Source organism: Equus caballus, chromosome 17, assembly GCF_041296265.1.
Source record: "Equus caballus isolate H_3958 breed thoroughbred chromosome 17, TB-T2T, whole genome shotgun sequence".
Taxonomy (NCBI): domain Eukaryota; kingdom Metazoa; phylum Chordata; class Mammalia; order Perissodactyla; family Equidae; genus Equus; species Equus caballus.
Genome location: NC_091700.1, coordinates 68446823 through 68471587, shown reverse-complemented (window position 1 = coordinate 68471587; position 24765 = coordinate 68446823). Strand labels below are relative to the sequence as shown.

At 39.3% G+C, this 24765-nt stretch overlaps 1 long non-coding RNA gene across 2 annotated transcripts in view; it reads left to right on the top strand.

Moving 5' to 3' along the window:
• Window positions 1-23102, top strand: part of LOC106781877 (uncharacterized) — a 179153-nt gene extending 156051 nt beyond the window's left edge. For both annotated transcript variants that reach the window (XR_011427828.1, XR_011427829.1), the window contains 2 exons: window positions 17315-17432; window positions 19855-23102. This is a non-coding gene — a long non-coding RNA (uncharacterized lncRNA). The remainder of the gene's footprint in view (window positions 1-17314; window positions 17433-19854) is intronic.
• Window positions 23103-24765: the final 1663 nt, after the last annotated feature.

Sequence of the window (24765 nt, the reverse complement as noted above, 5' to 3'; positions counted from 1 at the left end):
TCCAGAGGACAAAACAAGGGGCCACATAGAACTGTGTGATTCTTGATGTTGGCAGCAACCCATCAGTACGTACAGCACCCATTCATAGTGAAAACTTGACAGGCTGTAGGCAGAACGTCCACCATATTTGAGACTCTTGCTGGTTTTCTTTCAACTCACACTTGGTTGGTTTGACTGGTATAGAATTTGCAGTTCAAAATAATTTTCACGCTGTAAACATGTCGTTCCATACGTTCATATGAAACATAAATAACATCTTCCTCTGAAATTCAATACTGCTGATGAAATTCTAAAGCCAATCTGATTGTTGTACTTCTGCAAGTGACCTGCCTTTCTCTTTTGAAGTTTTTAGGGTCTTCCTTTTGTCCCTAGTGTTCTGATATTTTATAAAGCTATGTCTAGGTTGGGACCTTTTGTCACTTATCCTGCTGGCCACTGGAAAGGCTCTGTCTATAAAATTCTATGAATTGCTTCTGCTTTGGGAAATCACTTCCCTTGTTCCTTTAATCGTGTCTCTATTCTCTTTTTAGGAACTCTTATTTTATGAGATTGAAACCTGTGAACTGATTCTCCACATCTCTTCATTTTTCTCTCATATTTTCTCTTTTGTATTTTTGCTCTACGTTTTGGAAAAGCCTACAAGGGCACCAGAGATTTCAAGTTCCTTCTGATGCTACTTCGTGCTTAGTGTGAGGCCTGAATTGCGAGAAGTTTCTCTTGGTATCAGCCGTCCACCAGCAGCCTTCCGAAGGGCCCTCTCTATGCTGCAGAGAGGGTCTCTCTTGGCATTCCTACTTCCTCCTGAGGCAGGCTGCTGGGGCTGGGTATGAGGGATTTCTCAGTTCCCTGCTCCTAGCTCAGTCTTAAGCAGGTCTTGGGAGCCGGATCCTCAGGGATGGGGCTCTGTCAGCATTCCTGCCCCTCCGCAGTAGTGAAAAACCTCCCACGTTATTATTTGTGCAGGGTCAGTAGGAGGGGCTTTCCCGCCCTTCCTCAGGGTCAGAGGGCTTCTGCCTGGGGTCAGCACAGGGTGAAATGAGTGGGCAGGTTTTCTGACTGTCCCTCAGCAGCAGGTGACTACTACCTTGTACTTATGCCGGGCATAGAGTACAGATGGAATTCTCCAGTTTCGCCTGTCCCAACCTCACACGTGGGCAGGTCACGAATTTCTGCACCAGCGAGGAGGTCTCTCTCAGATCTCCCAGCTGGGCCCCAATGCTCCTTTCAAAACTCAGCAGACGGCGGTGGAAAAGATTTGGCAAAGGGCAGACTCCTCTTGTTTCTGGAACTCTGGGCATTCTGAACTGTCATATTAGCTCACACTTAGCCTCAGAGGACTTGTTAACATTTAAACTGTTTTTACTTGCTCCTATGGGGGCCAACTCTTCTAGTCTGTCTGGTCTAAGCAAAGGAAGAGAGTTTGTGTGTCCCACCTCTCCTCAGAGGGGCTTGCTGCTCTTTGGTTTCAGTTCCCACACTGCCTTGTGAACACAGCTCCTTGATGGGCTAGAAAGAAATACCATTTTGTAGACTACCAGCCTTGTTCTTGTTGTCAGGGTGAGAGCAACACTTTTACAGCTTTCTACCTCCTAAGCAGAAGCAGAGTCCAATGTTTCTTTCTGAATTTTTAAGAGCATTGTAACATCCCAGTAGTTTTTTTTTTTTTTTTCCACAGTAGCCTACTATATTTTATAGATATCATTTATTCTTGGATCTCACTGAATTTATTAATATGTATTTGTGAAAAGCTCTGGTCTTTTAATTATTTCTAGAGTGAATTGATCTTCTTGGTCTTTGTCTTTGGTGCTATTTATTTTTCTCAAATGTCTGGGGATTTTTGGTTTTCCACTTGCAGTAATAAGTGAAAGACTGCATTGATTAATTATGCATCTGGTATGTATGGGTTTACTGCCCCAATATTCTGCTTTTCTGAGTAAACGGGATGAATAAATGGGACAGGCAACTGCAGGTTTCATTTTAGCTTGGTGGGTGAGCCCTAACTCTACCCATACTCCAGAAAATTGTAATTCTCCTAAGGATTTTTAGGGGAGGAGGAGGGGACCTCATGTGATCCTTGCAACCCAAGGAAAGAGACTGATTATAAAGCTGTTCCTTAAAACAATCTTTTAATTAGTTACCTTGACTTCTGCCCCAACTCTCTTGTTTTCCATACCTGTCAGCTCTTGGCATGGAGCCTCTCCATCTCGGGCAGAATACCTGCCAATTCCTTTAGCCTTCACCTGTCTGTGTACCAGGCTGAGGTTTTGTACACTCCTTGCTGTTCGTCTGTACATTCCACAATTGGTCCACTTTTGTTATTGAGAAATTGATTAACACCTCAGTCTGCAAATACGTTCCTGTTTGAATTCTTGTCATCCATGGGCTTTGAGGATGATAAGGAGTTAAACGTGGGAGTTCATTTCAAATATTCCAACAGGTACTTCCTCCGTCCGTCTTGCTTATCACTAGGTCCCCTTCATCTTTTTTTTTTTTTTTAAAGATTTTATTTTTTTCCTTTTTCTCCCCAAAGCCCCCCAGTACATAGTTGTATATTTCTCGTTGTGGGTTCTTCTAGTTGTGGTATGTGGGACGCTGCCTCAGCGTGGTCCGACGAGCAGTGCCATGTCCGCGCCCAGGATTCGAACCAACGAAACACTGGGACGCCTGCAGTGGAGCGCGCGAACTTAACCACTCGGCCACGGGGCCAGCCCCCCGCTTCATCTTTTTTCTTGCTTCTCTATTTTTCCTCTTTATTTCTTGAACTAAACAACAACAAAAATCTCTACTTGCTTTATGCAAAGCAGTGTCTCCCTCTTCTCTGAATCCTTGGTATCAGCTGATACCACCCAGTCAGAACCCACATGCTCTACCAAGTATTTAAATATTTTTTCCAGGGGCTGGCCCAGTGGCACAGCGGTTAAGTTCTCACGTTCAGCTTCTTGGCAGCCTGAGGTTCACCAGTGTGGACATGGCACCACTTGGCACACCATGCTGTGGTAGGCATCCCATATATAAAGTAGAGGAAGATGGGCATGGATGTTAGCTCAGGGCCAGGCTTCCTCAGAAAAAAGAAGAGGACTGGCAGTAGTTAGCTCAGGGCTAATCTTCCTCAAAAAAATTTTTTTTCCAAAACATATATTGTCTCCATTCCCCCAAGTAAATGTATATTATTAGCTGCTAAGATAATACTTTTTTTCTCACCTCATTATATTAACATATGGTGTATAAAAAGATCGTTTTTCCTCTTATACACTCCTCAAAAGGTTTCATGTTACTTTCATCATAATACCATGAACTTGCCTACCTCCAATTTTTCTTGCCCATAGCCCAGTGCTTGCTATTAATAACTCCTCTCTAAAGAGGTTTATGTCATGAACTAGATTCTCAGGGCTTCACATCTGCCATTTCCTGTTTGGTCTGCTCTACTCATCCTCTCTTCCCCTTGGAATATTCCACCCATTTTTAAGGGTCGTTTGAAATCTCATCTTTTCCATCACATTTCCTGGATATCCCTGCCTGAAGTGGTACCTCATTCATTTTCCATTTTATTTCCTTTCATGCTGACTGGATGATTCATTTGGTACTACTTTATGTTACTGACCTGTTACGTTTTCGTGTGAATGTAGTCCAGCAGAAATGACATTGGACTTGACATTGCAGGATATATATTTCATTCAGCCTAATCTCTTCCTGGCTATGTGTCACTTTTGCATCACTTAGCCCCTCTGTCTCAGTTTCCTCATTTATATAACAAGAAATACCTATTTACCTATTCCGTAGAATGGAGATAATAAAACATACTTCAGAGAGTTGTTGTGAGAGGATTAAATGATATCATTTGTGCCCATGGCACATGTCTGATTAACCTGGCAAGTGTTAATTCTCTACACCCTTGTATTAGTTTTCTATGCTGTGTAACAGATTATCACAAATTCATCAGTTTAAAATAACATACGTGTATTATCTCACTATTTCTGTAGGTCAGATATCCAGGCACAGTGTAGTTTCTTCCTCTCCTCAGAGTCTCAATAGGCTGAAAGGAAGGTGTCAGCCAGGCTGTGTTCTCATTTGAAGCTCATTGTCTTTTCCATGAATATTCAGGTTGTTGGCAGAAGTCAGTTCCTTGTGGTTGTAGGACTGAGTTCCCTGTTTTCCTTTTGGCTGTCAGCAGGGGATCAGAGTCAACTCCTAACGACACCCTCAGGTCCTAACCACATGGTCCACTTGTAGCACGGCTTCTAAGGTTCAAGAATCCCACTCCAATCTGCAATGACAGTCTTACACACCCTAATAAAACCACAAGAGTGACTAACCCGTTATGTTCACTGGCCCTTTCCACACTAAAGGGGAGGAGATCATACAGGACACGTATGCCAGAGGATGGGAATCTTGGGGACCATCTTAGAAATTTACCTACCAGAATCCTCTAAGCTAAAGAGTGAGAAGAGAGGAAGAATTCAGAGATGCAAGGGGATTGGGAAGTAATTGAGAACCCTGAGGAAATTCAGGGCTTGGGTGGAGAGGTGGGTGTGATGTATTAGTTAACGTTCTCCAGAGAAACAGAACCAATAGGAAATTCATCTATCTATCTATCTATCTATCTATCTATCTATCTATCTATGTATTTATGTAGAGATTTATTATAAGGAACTGACTCACACAATTATGGAGGCTGAGAAGTCCCTTGATCTGCCATTTGCAAGGTAAAGATTCAGGAAAGCCAGGAAAAAACTGATATCCCAGCTTAGGTAGACAGGCAGAGAGAGAGAGAATTCTCCCTTCTTCCACCTTTTTGTTCTATTCAGGCCTTAAACAGATTGGATGATACCCATGCACATTGGGGAGGACAATCTTCTTTCAAATGTTAATTTCTTCCAGAAACACCCTCTCAGGCACACCCTGAAATAATGTTTAGCAAGATATCTGTGCACCTCATGGCTCAGTCAAATTCACTCATAAAATTAACCAACACATCAGGAGAAGGTACACACATTCTAACAAGACAGTTGGGTAGGAGTTAAGGATAGGTGAGCTACAGAAAAGTTTGTAGCTGAGGGGATGCAATGGATAGAGTAATGCAAGAATATTTTCATTCATACTTAAGAGTGCTGCTTTTGGATGAATGAATGGATTAGTGAATGAAGGAATAAGTTCTGCTCAAAATCCACATCCATGTACATCTGTTAAATTATTTTCTTTTCCAACGTATTGTGTGAAATTTGTTTGAGTGAGTCACTTTGCATTGTGGGAGATGGCGTACTGGGTCCTAATATGTAACCAATAAAAGTAATAAGATCACACTGTAAATATACAGTGCATTTCCAATGCTGTTATTAATACTAACCACAATAAGGTGGCCCCGAATCATTCAAATTTAAACAGGTTCTAATTCTCATGACTTGATTTTTAAAAACCATCGCAGAATTAAAATTAGCTGTTGTTATTATGGTGCTGTATTAACCGCATTCTTTGGGAAATCTCACAATTTTATTAAAGTAATAAAACATATACTATTCTTTTCTTCTCACCAACAACCCCACGTTGGTATTAGTAAGTCTAATGCTACTTTCAAATTCAAACCAACAAATACTTGTTGAGAAACTATTATGCTCACAGCATTAGGTACTTTGAGGTATATATAAATAAGTTTTATGTGAACAAGTAATTTACATTCTAGTGGAGGAGACAGACACAAGTAATTCTAATTCAAGGCATAAATTGCTCATTGCACTAAAAAGATACGGATGGAGAGCTATGATGGCATGGGCTGGAGGAGTTTAGCTCTGCATAGGAAAATCTGGGTCACTTTCTTAAATGAAGTAGGATTTGAACTGGGCCTTAAAGGAAGATTAGGACTGTAACAGGTGGACATGGATGAAAATGGCAATTTAAGATATGGTAATAGCTTGTGTAAAAACAAGAATGAAATAGTTTGGAATGTTCAGGGAGCTACTAAAGTATAACTCATAGCGTATGCTATCAGGACAGTCAAGGATGCTTTAATGGAAGTAAAGGACTGGATATACAGATGAGGGAAAAATTATAGCCACTTTGGATACCAGGATAGAGAGGTTCTTAGTTATTCTGTATCCAAAGAAGGTTTGTTGAAGGTTTGTAGGTAGGGAAGTGACAGGAATATTCTTAGGAATAGGACTCTGGTGGCAGAGAGGGAAAGAAGGTTCCCTCTTTCTGGTTTTTTCTTTGAGGTTAGGGAGATAAGTTTGAAGAATGGCATAAAGTTTAGTTCATAAATATTTGTTGGTTGTCTATATAATCTTCCTGAGGATGTGCTAGCACTGGGAATTCAAAAGAAATAACACACAATGTCACCCTCAAAACGATATGGACCATGCAACCTTCTGGTGCTATTCTGCTGCTTCATGCCTCTGTGCAAAGGTATGGCCGTAATGTCAATTAGATGATAAAACCTGGTGGGAAGGAAGGCTAAAATGATGTTCATCAATTGTGAAGAGTCTTGCATGAAATGCTAAGCACTGACGAGTTGATATGATAAAAGCATTTTGTCTACAAAGAAAATTCTGGTGCAGAGCAAGAAAATAAACAGGAAGAGGAAAAACCCGGCAGTTGAGAGATCAGTCTGGAGGCTATGACCTATTTATATAGGAGTTGATCAGGGCCTGAATGAGGGGAGAAATGGAATATCGATGAATGAGTTCTGAGAGTGGGTGAAATGGGGTTGGGTTACGAGCACAGGTGCAGGATTTAGCTTTGAAAATGACGAAGCTCTTCTTCAGATTTAAAGCCCTTTGTAAATGATAGAAATGGGGAGTTGGAAGCTGTGGGAGTTCATACTGCTCCCTTCCATTTTCTCTGTCGAGAAGACAAAGTCAACTTTGTAGTGCTATGTAGATTTTTAGTAGAGTGATAAAGATTGAGTAGCTCTTTTTGAAGGGTAGGAATGATACGAGACAAAGGACAAGTAAAGTTACCAATAGCGACTGGAAGTTATACCTTTCTGGTAGTTTCTAACAGTGGTTGCCTATTTGCATAGTTTTTTCCATTTGCACATTGGTGTAGTGAACATTTGAGAGTGTTCCCTGTTAGACAAATGGCTTAGCCTTCAAATACAGGAACAGGTCTCAGCCCTTGAGTCCTGTCAGGTCACTACTTTTGGCTACACAGGCTGCACACTGCTCAACTCCAGGAACCACCATTCATATAGTCCACCATGTGACTAGTTCCCCTGGAGTTGTAAATATGGCAGCACTGAGTGCAGCTAATGATGAAGTTATAGAAGCCCCTTTAAGACAATCCCTGTCTCAGGATGATGAGAGGTTCTCTTTTAGCTTTTACTTTCTAAATAGGAGTGAAGGAGGAACCTCTCTACGCTTGATAAGGCATTAAGTCCCTCCATAAGAAAACACAAAGATTTCTCTCAGTTTGTGGTGGATGATGCATTGAATCCTAGGTGTACACAATGCTTATTTCTCTTGCCTTCTCTGTAGATAGTTCAATTTTGGTCTCTGAAAAAGAAAGTAAGCACTCTAAAAATCTTTCTTTAAAGAGAAAAAGGAACATGTAATTCTATAGAAAATGTGCATTGCTGAAGCAAGGTAAGTGTCTTTCATCCAGTTAACTGCCCTTGGACACAGCTCTTCTGGATCTGCTGCATTTCTTGGACTCTTTGTCCGTTAATTGCACTGCCCCTGACAAACTAAACTTACTTTAATCCAACTGCCTCAGGAAATGGCAAAGCATAGCAGGAAAAAACAGGAGTTTTATGCCAGAAAAATTCCGATTCTGCTACTTAATGGTTATGCATCTTTCTAAGCCTTGGTTTTTCTACTGTAAATGGAGTTAATAATACTTTATTCCCAAATTCGGTGTGAGGAATCCGTTAGATTATCTATGTACACTATCCAATGGTGTCAGATAAAAACCATTTAACAATTTTTAGCTCCATTTCTCTATTCTCATGCATGATTAGGTACTCTTTCAAGGAAAACCTGTACAAAATCAAAATGGTAGACCATCTTACAGATTTGAACTTGGATTTATCTGGATGATATTTTCAAGAGAAGCGCAAAGGTAGGGAATCATCTTTCTCCACTTTCTCCCGTAATCCGAACACTTTTAAGTCAGCCTCTTGACTCCTGAATTCCCCAAAGACACCCTCACCTTCTAGAGTAATTCTTGGCTAAACTTCTGGTGGGATTTCCTCTTTTTTTTCCTTCTTTACTACTTTCATTTTCAGTATTGCTAAAACTTCCTTTTCCATGAAGCTGTCTTTAAAGAACAGTCACACTGGTGAATTATTAGAAATTTTATGAAGCCTATCCACCTAGATCCCCTTGGGGTCTCTTACACTGGCAAAGAGCTGCCAGGAAGAACAATGGCAGTGGTACTTGAAACTGCCTTTTGATGAGGTCTAATTTTTATACAATAGAATTGCACAAATTTTGGATTTTCCTTTACTTTGCGGATTTGATGCCTAAGCCTGTAAGAAAACAAGAAAAGTTCAAATTTGTGGGCAGAATCGTGAAAATGTCTTGGGGCTTTCCTGTAGAAAGCATCTAGGAAAACAGAACTCTAATATCTCTATACTCAGGTTTAGAAGATTGCTTTATGTGTCATTATACTGCTCTTCTGTGCAGGGACCTTATTATTTGGATTCTTGGTAAACCGTGTTTTCCTTCAAAATACCCAGAGCAACTATCTCCATGATCAACTCAACACAAAGTTTCTAGGACAAAGATGCTGAAAAGCTCTGCCCATTTTGCTACATCACAATGGTGCATGGAACTTATACCTTTATTATCATGGTGTCAGATAAATCAGATATTATCAGATAAATCACTGTTACCTTTGAATATTAATAGTGAGAGCTATAGGTGGTGGTATCATAAATAGTGTAATAATTTTCAGGGAATATCATAAAATAAATATCTTCACCGGCTGGCCTGGTGGTGCAGTGGTTAATTTCTCACGTTCTGTTTTGGCAGCCCGGGGTTTGCCCGTGCGGATCTCGGATGAAGACTTATGCACCGCATATCAAGCTATGCTGTGACAGGCATTCCACATATAAAGTAGAGGAAGATTGGCACAGATGATAGCTCAGGGCCAGTCTTCCTCAGCAAAAAGAGGAGGATTGGTGGCAGATGTTAGCTCAGGGCTAATCTTCCTCAAAATAAATAAATAAATAGATAAATAGATAAATAAATATCTTCAGAAATCATTATGTTCATTCTCGAAGAGGGCATTCATTGATCCAAAGAGATTGAGCATTTGTTCTTATGAATCAAGGGCAAAAACAGAGCTACCAGCTCTGCACTCTTTCTGTAATATCATGACTCACTTTTAGGTTTATAGTAACAAAGTCAAATCAAACTGGAAATAGGATTTAAGGTTGACAAGAGGATGGTGCAGTTTCAAACCTATAATAAATACCAAGATCAATTTCAGATGTGAGATTTATTTTTTCCCTGTCTTGTTATCTTATGTCATTCATTGTGGTATAATCGTAACTATAGAAACATAGCAAGACTTCAAAAAAACCAGTGGTGATCCTGTGTTTACAGACACACCTAAAAATTAGATTTGGCTTAAGCCGTCTAAATCAAACTAATTCTCTTTCTCAGGTTAATGCCCCAAGGCTAACATAATATATGGAGCTTAAAGATATCTTTAGTGTTATATTTAAGATGAATGGTTTATTCAAATTCAAACAGCAACATCTTTAGTACACGTCTTAGCTATGTGAAAATGAAATTTAATTCAATATAAATGAAATACGTCATGATCAATCTAATAATCTTGTCACACTTTGAAATTTTCCTTTTTTTAAAAAAAATTGTATTTATGTGAAAAAGTATAGTAAGGCAGCTGTTAATATTTGTTCTTCTTGTAAAGTAAATGGTTGCCTTTTCTCTACCATCCAAATCAAATAAAGCAGATTGAAAAATCAATTAAACCAGAAATTCACACTTGTGAAAGTTTGGGCACATAAAACTATACCAATTGACATGTGAGCTTTTCTAAAAACCTATTCCCAATGTTTCTCCTTGAAACTATATTTAATATGGGGCTGTACAGGAGCTATTCGAAGGGGAAATATGACAAAATTAGATTTCTTCCTGAGCATTTTACTCATTAATGATTGAAAATCCTCACAATCATCTACAATCACAAGATCGGGCTTTGAAAAGCAGCCTGGGAGTTGCTTTCCCACAATCAACGCATCCTTCACCAGCTGCTCTGGAGATGCTTGACCCTGTCTAGCAACACAGAGAATCTCCTGCTTCAGGAACCAGAATTGCTGACAGCAAGCAACATCTCTAAAGGGGAAATTAGAACATCTCCAAATGTGAACTTGGCTCCAGAAACGAGTTGCTGAGCATCAGCCTCTGCTTTAGGTCAAAGCAAAGTAATTTAATTTCAAGCACTGTTCACTGAAAAACTAGGCTGCTGGAATCCAATCTGAATCTTTTGGCTTTGTGGATGAAATCCATCACCAATAGAGATGCTAGAATTTTTAATATGTGACTAATGTGGTATCTGAATGCATCACTGAGCTGAAACTGTCCCAAGGGGCTGTAAACACCTGAGATTATTTGAATGTTACTTTGTGCAAGCCCTGAGGATTCAGATTTAAGGGTTCAGTTTCAAGGGGATACATTCTGCAGTGAAAACAGGATCCCTCTCAGCCAAAGCAAAGACAAATGTGTAGAAGAATGTCGTGGTTGTGAGCTAGAGGAGCAACAGACCCAGGGCTTGGTTGGGAGCTTTACACCAGGAAAAGAATTAAAGGTGTGATTAGGGTCTTAAGTTTTCAACAGGATGGACATTGGTCCTGGGGTCACAACCTATGTATATAACATGGGCATGTCTTATCCATAAGGTGAGCACAACCGCAAAGCATCTCAGGCTAAGGGAAGAGGAGGAGCTGAAGTGGCTCTCCTTGGGTTGATGGAAATAAACTCTTATCAGATTTGCTGCTCAAGGGTTAATTGATAATCAATAAATTTATGGTGAGAAGAAAAAGCTCCGTAAATCTCCAGGCAACAGTTTTTAGAACATTAATCTGCGTTTGGGTCATAGCAGACAGTGCCCTGTTTCCAGAGACAAGGAGTTGGCAAGGGAGAGGTAAGAGTCATGATTTTCTGAATGAAGCCAAGATTTCAGGACTGGGCTTAAGTTTTCCATGGGGCACTTGAGTTCACTCAAAATCCAAGGCATGGATTCAACCATAAGAGCTTAATAGATTGTGGTCCTAGGATTGCCTGTGGCACTGTGGGCAGTCGGGTCCAAGAACTCTCCCAGACTCATTGGGGCCTACCCTCAGGGCAACAGAATTAACTCAAAACCTTGATGGATCTGATGAGACTCATATGTGACTATCCCTAAACAAGATGGCACATAGAGGGCCCTCAAAAATTATTTCCCTAAACAAAACTGAACCTAGTATTTGGAGATGCTGGAGTGGAACCAAGTTTATGAAATAAAGGCACTGACGATGCATGTTGCAATGTGATATTGCATTCCTTTCAAAGAAGTTCTCTTTCTATACTTTACACAACTTTCTCAGTGTAGGCGCAAGGTCTAGGCAACACAGGTTTTCTTATGTCTAGAATTGAAAGGAACAACCAAGTAAATGAAGGTTGAACTTCTAGCTCAATGTCACAGTTGAGATAGAGCTCAAAAGTGATTACTCAGTCATGAGTTCTTATTCTTCTCTTTAACCCAAAAACCTTTCCCCTAAATCCCCTGTGGCAGTAGGAGCTTTGATACATAGATTCTGAGAACTATCATTGGCATCTTCTCTTGATCCAGCACAAAGACCCACTCCAATCAGCCTGGTCCCGTGCTGGGATCAGCTCACCCTAAGGGATCCTTCCCGCAGGGACACCTACATTTCGCAGGTATTTGGTGACTGAATCCTGAGCAGTTTTTCAGTGATTATCACATAGAGAAAAAGAGAACTACCATAATGGTCAAGGCAAAGAGATAGAAGAAAACAACAAAAAAGGAACAACAAGAATCCTCCAGAAGATTCAAGAAATCAAAGGGAAATTTAAATCAACATCAGGGCTGCTGAATGACCATCAGGGAAGCACACTAGCTGATCAAGAGCAAATAAAAAGAAGGTGGAAACAGTATACTGAAGATCTATACAGAAGAGACAAAAGGATGACAGATTCCTTTGGAGAAGTTTCTGATGAGGAAGTCGTAATTTTAGAAAGTTGATAAATAAATGACGAGCAATAGGACATAATTGGAGGATATGAGGAAGCCATTTGGTTTAAAACTAATTTAGCCAGACCTTGTTTTTCCAAAAGGGCCTGATGTGGCCTGTTGAGCATGCATTGTATATCTGCTTTAAACATCCCTAAGATGAGAATGATACCCTTAAAGAGGGATGTAATTTCCCTCCAGATTGGCATTTATTTAAGGGTAAGCATCTCTTCCTGGGAACTAAGGATTAATTACCAACCTGCTGTGCTCACCTTGTGACCACTGACCTGCTGACCACTGATCTGCTGTGCCAGCTAAGCATCATGTGACAATTGTTATATGGGATGTATGCTCTTTGTTCCAAGACAGTATATAATAACCACTCTGGACACCCCACTTCTTTGGCGCCCTTCCTTCCTTGGAGAAGGAATGTGCCAGGGTAGTCCTTAGATCTGGCTCCTAAATAAACTCACCCCAATTTTGATTTATAGATTGATTATGGGTTATTCACATCAACATTTCTTGGCATTGTCACAGCAGGATTTCAGAGAAACCCACCAAAGACCACTTGAAATCTGCACTGAACTAGTGTTTGGTACCAGTAGGGACCACTGAGCCCTTCTGGATCACTGCATTCTTCAGGTGACCCCAGTGAGTTCTCCTGAAATCCAGACCTCCTTAATATAAGTCAATGGTTCAAAGTTTATATGAGCTGTTTCAAATCTTAAGACTAGGTGTCTTAAGGGGGTACTGGTACATACCCAGAGGAAACTAGGAGGGAAATTCCTAGGAAAGAGAAGCCTAAGAGGAATTTCCTAGGCCAGGGGAGCCTAGGGGGAACTTTGGAGTGACTGGGGCAGGCTGAGCTTTTTAATTTGGCTTTAAATTGGAAAGAAGTGTGTTTACAAAGCCTGAACAAACTGCATGATAGAGAAATGAGAGTCTGAACTTGTTCAGCTCCAAAGAGAAGGGTCATCAGCTCCTCCCAGCAGTGCCGTGTTCTCAGGTTACTGAGAACCTAGTGGGAGTGTCTGAGGTTGGGCCTTGAGATGTATAGCAGGCCCATAGGGAACTCCACTATCACTCACGTTAATTAATTAAAGGCTGGTCCGGGGAAGCACATATGAGGCTTGGTCACCCACACACTCCAAGCCCCCGTGTAGTTTTAAGACTGCCGGTGGGAGAAACCAAAGCACTTAAGAGAATGTTTATGACCTTCGTTTAGGGAGTAACACTCCCAATCAGCACATTTCCGACCCTCTACACTGTCCCTGGAAATTGTTCAGACTTTATAGTACAATGAAACTAAAAGAAAAATGGTAAATCAAGCTTCTAAAAGCCAACTAGTTACTGAATGGGCAGCCTCCCCTCAGAACTCCAGCTGGCTTCAGGCTGAAACTTGCAAGTGCTTAACAAAATAAGAATAGCTGTAAATGGCTGGCAAGATAACCCAGGATAACATAAAATTACAGTGGCCACTGTAGGGCTCCTCTTTAAGAGCCAGGTAACAGAGAAATCTTTAAAGAGTTGAGCTCACCAACTTCTAGTACAATTGTTCAAACTAAAGGTTCTGGAAACTAAATATTTACAAAGAAGAGCAAAAAAAAAAAAAAATGTCTTATCAAGCTTGTTTCATATCCTGAGGTCTTGGCTTCATAATCATTAGGCTGAGTTCCCAAAATATGGTCAGACAAAATGTGGTTGCACCCCATTTTGCTGTCAGAGATGATCAGACAGAAATGTGGGTTGCATTCCATTCTTGGCTAAGGGTCCTACCAAATTGCTCCCAGCCTCAGGGGAATTGCATTGGCCATTACAAGGGATGTTCCAATTAGATAAGAGCATTTAAGAAGTGCACTTAAAAGCGAAGAATCCAAAGTTCCCAAATAACCTTGTTGAAAGTTTTGTTGCAAAAAGCTAATAAAAATTGTTATAAAAGGTACATAAAGGATAATATATTAGGCCATGACTTTATAGACATCCCTGTAATCTACTCCCAGAGTTAATGAGACTCTGAGAGATTTTTCTGGGAAACTGCTATGCTAAAGATTCCTGGAACTGTTCAATACCACCAGGTGGTTACTTTTTGTCCTAGCTGAAACCTGACAAGGTATTTGAAAGGTTTAGCAATTTATGAACAGGAATTTGTCCAAACTGAAAGCTGATATTCAGAGCCTGATAGGAATGTCCTTTCCAGTCCTTCCTCCATAAGTTAAAATAAAACTAAGCACCCAGAGGGAAAAAAGCAAACTATGGTGATATAGTTGGACAGGTAGAACAATTGTCTTCAACTTACCAACCCTTGCAAGACTAAAAAGCAGCTCTAGAGGCAGTTCAGATTCCACCAGTTCCTTTATCTCAAAAAGGATTATCACCTCACCTCTCTGGGAACTGTTGTCTAGCCCATCACTAATTCCTAAAACTGAAGGGAAAAAAAGGAAAAAAGGCAAGAAAAATGGCCATAAGAGCAGCCTCACCAAAAATCTAGCTTCTTAGGTGTCTTATCCACAAATATTAGTAGAAGAGGCTTAAAACAAAATTTGGATTCATAACTAGGGAGCTTTGTATTGTTTTATCTGATTCATGGCAGTAATTTTGAAACAATATTTGTGAAGTCTCTGAGCATGTGTGTCTATACGTCTATTATGTATGTGTGATATTTTTACCTCCAGGTGGTATAGTTTCTAAAGAGCTCTGTTAAATTATTTCCAAATGTAATTGAAACTAAAGGAAATGTCTTTCAAGTTAATGTGATATGGAATAATTTTTAGTAAATAAAAACTTATTTAAGTTTGTTGGATTGACTAAAATGAACATGTTTTCAGAGTTATCAGCATTGGATATGAGGGAGACATACAGCCTTTATTCTACACTTATGGTCAGATAAGGTGATGTTATCTCTATTACAAAACTGGTTTGGCGAAAATAATAATTTAAAATGATGGCTAATTTTGCCTAATGTCTCATAAAGTTTTGTAGGCAATCTATAATAATTACTGGGAACAAGTAAACTAAATAGATGTGAGAAAAATAAAAGTATTGAGTGAACTTTTAAAAACAATTGTGTGTTTTGGCATATATGTTTAAGATAACTTCCAAAATCTCTCTGGTAACTTGAAACTTTGAAGTTTTGGTAGATGAAATTAAATGTTAAAAATTCACTGAATGTCTAGTTCATTTCATTTTCAAATAAGATAAAATACTGAAACATTATTGCTAAACATGTATAAGTTTATCTACTAAAAGGTGTTTGGGTCTATTAAAAAACATTTGTCTTGTGTTTTATTAAAACCGTACTGTGAAGTAACACGTTTTTAGAAATTATAAAAAAGCATTTATAACTTGCAAAGCCACAGAGTGCTAATATAAAAGACAGTTAATAATTACTTACTTCTTACTTTTCACTAAAAGTTAAGGTCTATAAGGGTTAAAAATTCTAACTAGTGTATGTGATTAAAGCTACTAAAAATTAGTAAGGAAAACATCTTTGTATTCAAGGAAAGATCTATGTTTTCAGTAAAGAAGTTATAAAGAATGGACATATTTGTCTTTCTTTTGTTAAGAAAGATACATTTGTCCTAATGTACCAGGAGGAAAAAAAAAGAAAGGCATGAGACAAATTATGAATGTAAAAGGAAAGTGATAGAAGGTTTGTTGAAGACAACCCTGAGGAAAGAGTTTTGTGCATGGTCAAGTTGGCTAAGATCAAAATGAATTCAGTTAAATGAGTTTTAATATAAAAAGTAAGCTGTTGCAAAAATTAAAATTTGGTTTTCTCTTTCTTAGGATAATTTTCCAGAAATTTTAGTCTGCTTTTGATAAAGAGATTACAAAATGTTTTCCTTACTTTTGAGTGAGTCTTACTTTGGTTAAATGGATAATTCAGAGGGTGCCTTATTTCATGGCAACAAGATCAGCAACCCCTTGATCTTGTTTGAATAAGTGTTTTAAACCCTCTTGATATTTTTGTCAAGCTCCACAAAATTCACATCCTAAATGAAATCTTTCTTTGGACTTAGAAAAAATTTCTCTGAGAATTTTCAGAGGGCGCCTGAGACTTCTCAAAGTAATTTGTTCTCTCTTCCTATGAAGACAGAGATACCATTTAGGCTTGTTTGGTATGCTAAATTACATGGGAAGCATTGTCAAGTAAATGATGATAAACCTTCTTAAGTTGTATTGCAGAGGTAAATATTATTCACTATCTTAACCCTGTTACCTTGCTTCCAGCACTACAAGAAGAAGAATGCACCACAATTGCATTCTATTGTTTAACTTGGTTTATGGATGGGTCTTACTTAAATAGTAAGCAAGGACATTGTCAAGCTAGGTAGGCAGTCCAGCCTTGAGAAAGCCTGCTACTTTCTATTAACTACTTACCCAGTAAGAAGATTTCCTCCTATAGGGTCAAGAAATTGCCATGGAAGAAGAGAAACAAAGGTGGCAACAAAAGGGGGAAAGCAATACTTTTAGATACTTTCTCCCACAGTGGCTCATAAATCCTACACTCATCGTGCTGTATACCCAGAAAATAATCTAGGGAAACTATTTCATGGATCATGAAGCCACCTTCCCTTTTCTAAGGGACCCTTTGAGGTACGGCAATCGGACCTTGTCCAAATGCCACCATCTCAAGTATAGAAATATATCTTATAATGATCCGTATGTTCTCACATTGGGTTGAGACCTTTTCTTGCAGAAGAGCAATGGTTTTAGGTACATTATTATTGGAAAGGATAATTCCTGTTTGAGGAATTCCTACTGAGTTACACAGTGCCCGGGGAACTCATTTCACTGGACAAAAAATTAAATCTATTTGTGATATTTGGCCAATAACACAACATTTTAACTAATGGCACAATCAAAACTCAATTGGCAAAGCTTTCAGAAGCATTTAATCTCTCATGGCCAAAAGTTCTTCTACGAGTTCCCCTCAATCTTAGATCTATACCCTTTGGTAAGCATCAGCTGTCTTCTTTTGAGATAATAATGGGACAGCCTATGCAATTAGAGGAAGGAATGTGTGGACCAACTTTGCTTAAACAAAATATCTTAATTATTTCCAAGATCTCATTGATATACTTAAAAGAAATGAGAGATTGGTATCTGGTTCTTTTCTCAGTGAGCTCCTGGGAGACGAAGACCTTTAGGATCATGAACTACAACCTGGATATTTTGTTTATTAGAAAAGACACCAGATAAAAGACTCTTTGCAGCCCTGATGGAAAGGATCATACCAGGTACTTTTAACAAATTAATACGTTACAGAATCAGAAGGCCTAGATTCATGGATTCACATTTCTCATTTTAAATTAAAAAAAAAAAAAAGAGGCTTCTCCACCTGAGTGAGTTTCAGTTCCTATTTATAATAGCTGACTTCAACAGACCAATGCAAATATTTCCAAACCAGGATGAGAAGTGGATGGCATCTGTTGCAGATAGCTATCCCAAGACTCCAGACCAGGCCTGTATTCTCAACCTTATAGGTCCTCATTTAAACCTTTGTAATGCTTAAACTATATACCTATTTTATAATTATTCCATTTAAGGTGTAGGGGAGGAAAACATTTCCTCTATCCACTCTAAGTCCTTCTGGCTGGGCTGCAAATTAAATTCACATGAGACACAATGACAGGAGAAAATTAAACAAAGCTTTACAACATGTATACATGGGAGAGACTCAGGCAAACTGAGCAACTCACCAAAATGGTGGAGGTTCTCTTCAGCTACAAAGCTACCATCTTCAGCTACAAAGGAGGATCTTGGGGGTCAGGGGAGTCAGTTATGGGAGATTACTAGAAAAGTACAGTAAACAAGACTAAGGTTATTATGCAGATTTAAGTCCTTCCCTTCTGCATTGATAAGGAAGAAGGACTTTCTCCTTCTTCCTGGTAGAGGGAGACACCTTTACAGATGGAGATTTCCCTTACAAATGTAAATGTCTCTTACAAAAGGTAACTTCTACTTTTCAGAGTTTCTTTCATGTCTGCAGTTTTTAAAAGTAACCAGCCCAAAATAACCCTCATGCCAAAGAGATATATCTTGGGTGGCCAATTCCAATCCCCCACAAATGTTTGCAGAATACTATCATACTTAAAAAAGTGATTGGTTTGGAACAGACTGGTCTTGAAGGCCAGGCATTTATCAGGTGGCTCCTAATGGAATTCAGTGGTGATGTGGAACAAATCTCTGGCCTTGGCTACTGCTTGGATGGCTAAAAAACTGCACCTTGACCTTCCTTTGGATGCAGGGAAGGAGTCACACTTAGCTAACGCCTGTTGCAAATCTTCCTCTCTTTAAGGCCAGATAGACTCACTCAATGTTCCACCCATGTGGCCACCTGGCAGCTGTATTTGTTTCTTCCTTGGGGCTGTAAGATGTCATTATCACATGTAGAAGCCCTGACTAAATTTATTTGACAAGCCCTTAATGATAGTCATACAGGAGTAGCTTTGTTAAATACTAAAACATCTTTAGTGAAAAAGGCTGTCCTTCCACATAGAATAGCTTTGGATATTTTAACTGTATCCCAAGGTGGTGCTGTGGGGGATCAGAACTGCCATCTCAAAATGTACCCCTCTGGCTTGATTATTTTTAGGAACAAAAGACTCTGAAAGAAACTTTGACCTTCCCCAAACTGACTAAAAAAATTTAAGATAAAAGGCCCACCCCCAGGACAGGCCATCACCAGAGATAACTCTGGGTATCTGTAGACTGGGAGCGTCCTTGCTAAGCCCATTCTTATCAAAGCTTTATTTACTAAACTTTTGCTTTTCCACTTCCATGTGAATTACCTTCCTCTCCTTTGAATTCCCAAACCACTATTCCCAACACCTTCCTTTATCTTTAGCTGAAGATGATATTTAAGCTGGCAGCTCAGCCATTTTGTTGAGTTGCTCAGTTTTCCTGAGTTTCTCCCATGTATACATGTTATAAAGTTTTGTTTGATTTTCTTTTTTTATTCTGTCTCATGTCAATTTAATTTTTATCCCAGCCAGAAGGACCCAGAGGATGGAGGATTTGTCTTCCTCCCCTACAGTACATATACACTCATTCAAACTGAATGATATGCTTTTATATGTGATGAATCTTCCAATGTGTCATCTCTGCTAAAGCACATGAAAAAAGAGGTGAATGTCTCAATAAGTCTTTTATAATTGTAAACAATGTGGGCATAAGAAGTCATGTAAAAGCACATTTACAATGTTTATGCAACAACCTAAAGTTACATGACCTATGAAATGCTTCCTCTGTTAACGTATACCTCTATGCCTGTCTGACTATTTCCTCCCAAGATGAATAAATGGGCAAATAAATGAGATAAAAGCCTAGCACCAAGTGACTTGATGGACCCAGGGCAGGCAGCAACCACCCTGGCACTGAGGGACAATATTTTGATCATCAATGCTTTCTATTGAAAGATTATAGATCAAAAGGGGAAAATGATAAGCAAATGAAAAGCAATAGGATATACTGGAGTATATGAGGAAGCCATTTGGTTTGAAATTAATTCAGCCTGATCTTGTTTTTCCAAAAGGACCTGATATGGCCTATTGAGCATGCATTATATATCTGCTTTAAATATTTACTATGTCCTAAAGACAAGAATGATGCCATTAAAGATAGGCATGTAACTTCCCTCCATATCTGCATTTCTTTAAGGGTAAGCATCTCTTCCTGGGAACTAAGGATTAATTACCAATCTACTGTGCTCACCTTGTGACCACTGACCTGCTAACCAGTGATCTGCTCTGCCACCTAAGCATCTTGTGACAATTGTAGATGGGACATTCCTGTCATATGGGATGTATGCTCTTTGTTCCAAGACAGTATATAACCACTCATACACTCCACTTCTTTGGTGCTCTTCATTCCTTGGGAAGGAAGGCCCTGGGCTAGGCCTCAGATCTGGCTCATAATAAACTCACCCCAATTTTGATTTATAGATTGATTATGGATTATTTGCATTGACAAAGTGAAGTGAAAGTCACCCTGAAAGTGCTGGGACGAAATAAGTCATGAGGGGTAGATTGGATATCAGTAGAATTATTTCAAGACACAGAGACTGAATGAGTCAAAATCCTAACAAAAATATGCCAACAAATATGGAAAACAAAATAATGGCCTACAGACTAGAAACCTTCAGTATATATCTCAGTCACCAAGAAAGGAGATGCTAAGGAGTACAGTAACTATAGGACTATTGCTCTAATTTCTCATGCAAGTAAAGTAATGCTCAAGGTGCTACAACAAAGGCTTTTATCTTACCTGGAGCAGGAAATGTCTGATGTCCAAGCCGGATTTCGAATAGGTAGAGGCACATGAAATCTAACTGCAATTATTCATTGGCTACTGGAGTGCTCCAAAGAATTTCAGAAGAAGGTTAGACTAGGTTTTATAGACTACAGTAAAGCCTTTGACTGCATGGATCATGAAAAGCTGTGGGCTGCTTTGAAAGAAATGGGTGTGCCTCAGCACTTGATTGTCCTGATGCTTAACTTGTCTGTGGACAAGATGCCATTGTCTGAACAGAATATGGGGAGACAGAATGGGTTCCTATAGGCAAAGGTGTCAGACAAGTGTGAGTTTTTATCTCCTATTTGTTTAATCTGTACACAAAACACATCATATGAAAAATTGGGCTAGATTCAGATGAAGGAGGAGTGAAAATTGGTGGAAGAAATATCAACAATCTAACATATGCAGATGACACCATCTTATTGGCAGAAAGCAGCAATGACTTGAAATGACTTCTGATGAAAGTGAAAGAAAAAACTGCCAAAGCAGGACTGCACTCAAACATCAACAAAGACAAAAATCATGACTACAGAAGAACTACTCAACTTTAATGCAGACAATGATGACACTGAAATTGTTAAAGATTTTGTTTACCTTGGGTCAGTCAGGAATTTAAATGGAGACCGCAGCCAAGAAATCAAGAGAAGACAGGCTGAATGGGCAGCAATGAAAGAATTATGAAAGGTCATCAAGTGTGAGGAAGTTTCATTAGAGACTAAGGCCAAGATTATCCACACCGTCATATTCCCAACTACTATGTATGGGTGCAAAAGCTGGACAGTGAAGAAGGCTGACAAGAAAAAGATTGATTCATTTGAAATATGGTATTGGAGGAGAGCTCTGCAGACCCTGCGGACTGGCAGAAAGACAAACAAGTGGGTCCTAGAGCCAATTAAACCTGAATTATTGCATCGAGGCAAAAATGATAAAACTGAGGCTGTCCTACTTTGGGCACATTATGAGAAGGCAAAATTCTTTGGAAAAGACAATATGCTGGGAAAAGTAGAAGGCAGCAGGAAAAGAGGAAGATTAAATCTGAGAGGGATCAACTCCATAAAGGAAGCCATAGGCACGAGTCTACAGAAGCTGAGTAGGGTCATTGAGGACAGGACATTGCGGACATCACTCACTCAGAGTGTCAGGAGTTGGAGCCGACTTGACAGCACATAACAACAACAGAAAAATCCCCACTCCCTGATATTTGCTCCTGGTTTGCTCATCTCTCTTCTCCTATCCATTTTGAAGGATCCATTTGCTCCTTCAAAGCCCAGCTTGAGTCCCAGATGACTCCTATGGTTCTGGTGGTGTGAATCCTAATATTTAGCACATATCATTCTCGAGTGCTTAACACCTTTTGTTCCCAACTTATTTGGGAATTTGATTTCATGTATTCTGGATTTCCACAGCCTAGAGGAAATAAATATCAATTGATTCAATTGCTCTGCAGCCCTTACTATTGGATAACCTGTGCATTTTAATTGCAATGCTACAGTCTAGGGTGGAAGCTACTAGTCTTGGGAGATATGTAGGATCAGAAATATCTAATAACACATTTATATTCCCTGAGTGTTGCTTTGTATAATATGTATAAATAAGGTACATGATCTTAGATTATTTATCTGTGTTATTATGAAAGTTGGAATACATGATCCCTGAGAGTCATTCTGTATCGAAGAATGTGTCTCATCATAAGAAGACCTGTGCAACCATTCTTTGGAAACAATACAAAGCTCAGCCTAAATGACTAGATGATTCTGGGAGGAATGCTTATGTTGCTCACTCAGTGTACATGGAAGGCCTTTGTAGGGAGGTGGACTCTAGAGACCAGGCTGCCCTTGGGAGGCAGGACAAGTGACAGGGAGAAACTTGTAGAGCATGGAGGAAGTTAGCATTGGGGAAGGGGTGGGATTCAACAGTAGGCAGTGGGTGGGATCTGGCAGGATCTGTTTCACGCCATTAGGAAGTTCAGACAGTGGGTAGCAGGTACCTACAGAGAGGCTGGCGCTCATGGGCAGAATTACAATTGTGGGATGATTTGGAGAAGGGGAAAAATTGGGGCTCATTTATGGAAATGGGAAGGACAAGAATACAAATTGTGAGCCTACGTTCTTTATTAGACAGTAAGGTCAGAGCCAGACTTGCAGCAATCTGAACAGAAGCCGAGACAGAGTGCTGTTAGTTTGGGGCTCCTTACAAAAATCCCCAAGTCCCGGGGTACCAGCCTAGCCTGAGAAACTGATCAAGGCTGAACTTCTAGGGTTTTAGTGATCTCAGTTCTGAAGGTCACAGAGAGGCAGCAATAGGGAACCAAACAGATATAATCGATTACCTGCCTAGAAAAGCAAAATAGATTTGAATTTCGTACTTGCACGCTTCTTTGAAGATGAGTTAATATTTATACAGGGAAGACTTTGATGGAGCCACTGCTGATTGCATGAGAGATGGAATGTGCTCCAAGGGGTGCAGTCAGGTCAGATTATGAAAAGAAATTATTGTAATACCAGCTTTTTCCTAAATCACAGATTTTTCTTCCAAGGCATATTTTATCAGCTGATTCTGTCATGACCTGCAGTTATCTTTCTGCTTTATTTCTTCCTAAAAAAATTAAAAAATACTGAGTTATTTAGTTGATTTTTTCCTGTAATCTTTATACCTTTAAAAAATGTTTTCCTTTTGCCTTTTTCTGTGGTAAAAATGTGTCATTTTTCTGACTTTAAAATAAAGAGATATAATAGTTTTTATCTCTAAAGCTCATGGAAAATGAAATCGTGTGTTTTAAATCACTTGCATTCTGGTTTCCCATTCTCATCTTTTGTGCCAGAAACTATTTCCCCTTCTAGCCTTTCCTATATCTCTAAAACCTTTCTTGAAAATTCTTCCCAGACAAAATGAATGCACAATGCTAGGTGGGAATACTTACTTGTGAGCTGTGTGCATCATTATTTACCTCTCACATATCATATAAATATATACATACTTATATATCCTAATTTATTGTGAGACCAAGAAGCCTTCCTAGAGCAGTAGGGAGTGTGTGTGTGTGAAAAGATAAAGAGGGTTTTTACAAAAGTTTAAGGAATATACAACAAGTTAAGTTAAGAAAGGCAGGAGCTGGAGGGCATCACACTAAAAAATTGAATCAGGCTAGTCAAATATGGATTGTTTGAGAGTCTTGAACCAAAAAGGATAGTGCCTTGGCCCAAAAAACTGCCCAGAAAAGCAGTTCTGTTCAAAAAGGGTGATGAGCTCTAGAACCAATCAGAGAGACTCCCGTTTCTTTAAAGACCAGGGATCAGAGAAAAAGATGACTTCTTTGGGGACAAGGAGGATACATTTTTGAAAAGGATCTAGACCTGGCTAGTCAACTGGAATTTGATGGACTCTGTGATTGTGTGGGTAGCTTTACTTTGCTGCCAGCATCCCAGAAAAGATCCACTGATGATCATTAAGGGTTGGAAGGCTGGCTATTTTGGCTCACCTTCTTTTTAATCTTTGGATAAATTCAAGTGGTATGTCTGATTACAGCATACTGGCAGGTGCTCAGGCTGATTTTAAGTTCCTTGAAGGCAGAATGTAAGTTTTCCAATCGTTACATGCCCAATACCTGGCACACCAGGCACAGTGCCTGGAATATAGAAAAATTTTTTAAATATTTTTTCTTTTTCTCTGGAAAAGGAACAGTTATGATAAGCAGGTAGAAACACAGGGTTACTCATTTCCTGAGGCCATTTCTCTGAATCAACTACCACAAAACTAGTATTTCATTTTGTAGACATTCACAAGCTCATAAAGCTTCATCAGTGGCTCAGTTTTTTTCAGCTCCTTTGGCAGGGTCGGCGGAGTATTTTGAAATTTATTCATACTAGCAGATCTAGAGAGAAGACAGGCCCATCTTCCTAGGGAATTAAATGTTCTATAGGGGCCATAATGAGATTTGAGTTTGGAGTTCTAGTTTTGTATGTGTATTTGTTTTTAATAGCTAAAACAGTCAACCATTATCATGAGCCTGGCATATTTTTTCAGATGCATTCATAACAGAATTTTGAGGTTCAAATAACAATTATGCAATTCCCAGGAAGAATTCAAAGATCTTTTTTTCCAAGACAAATATTGGTTCTATATACATGTTACTCTAGTGGGCAAGGCCCACGATGAATGATAGGAACCACTCTGGAAAAAAAAGTCCATTCTTCAAGTCTTCCCAGTTGATGACAACTTTACCTGACTCACTCCAGGTACATCAGGCACATACATACATACATACATACATACATA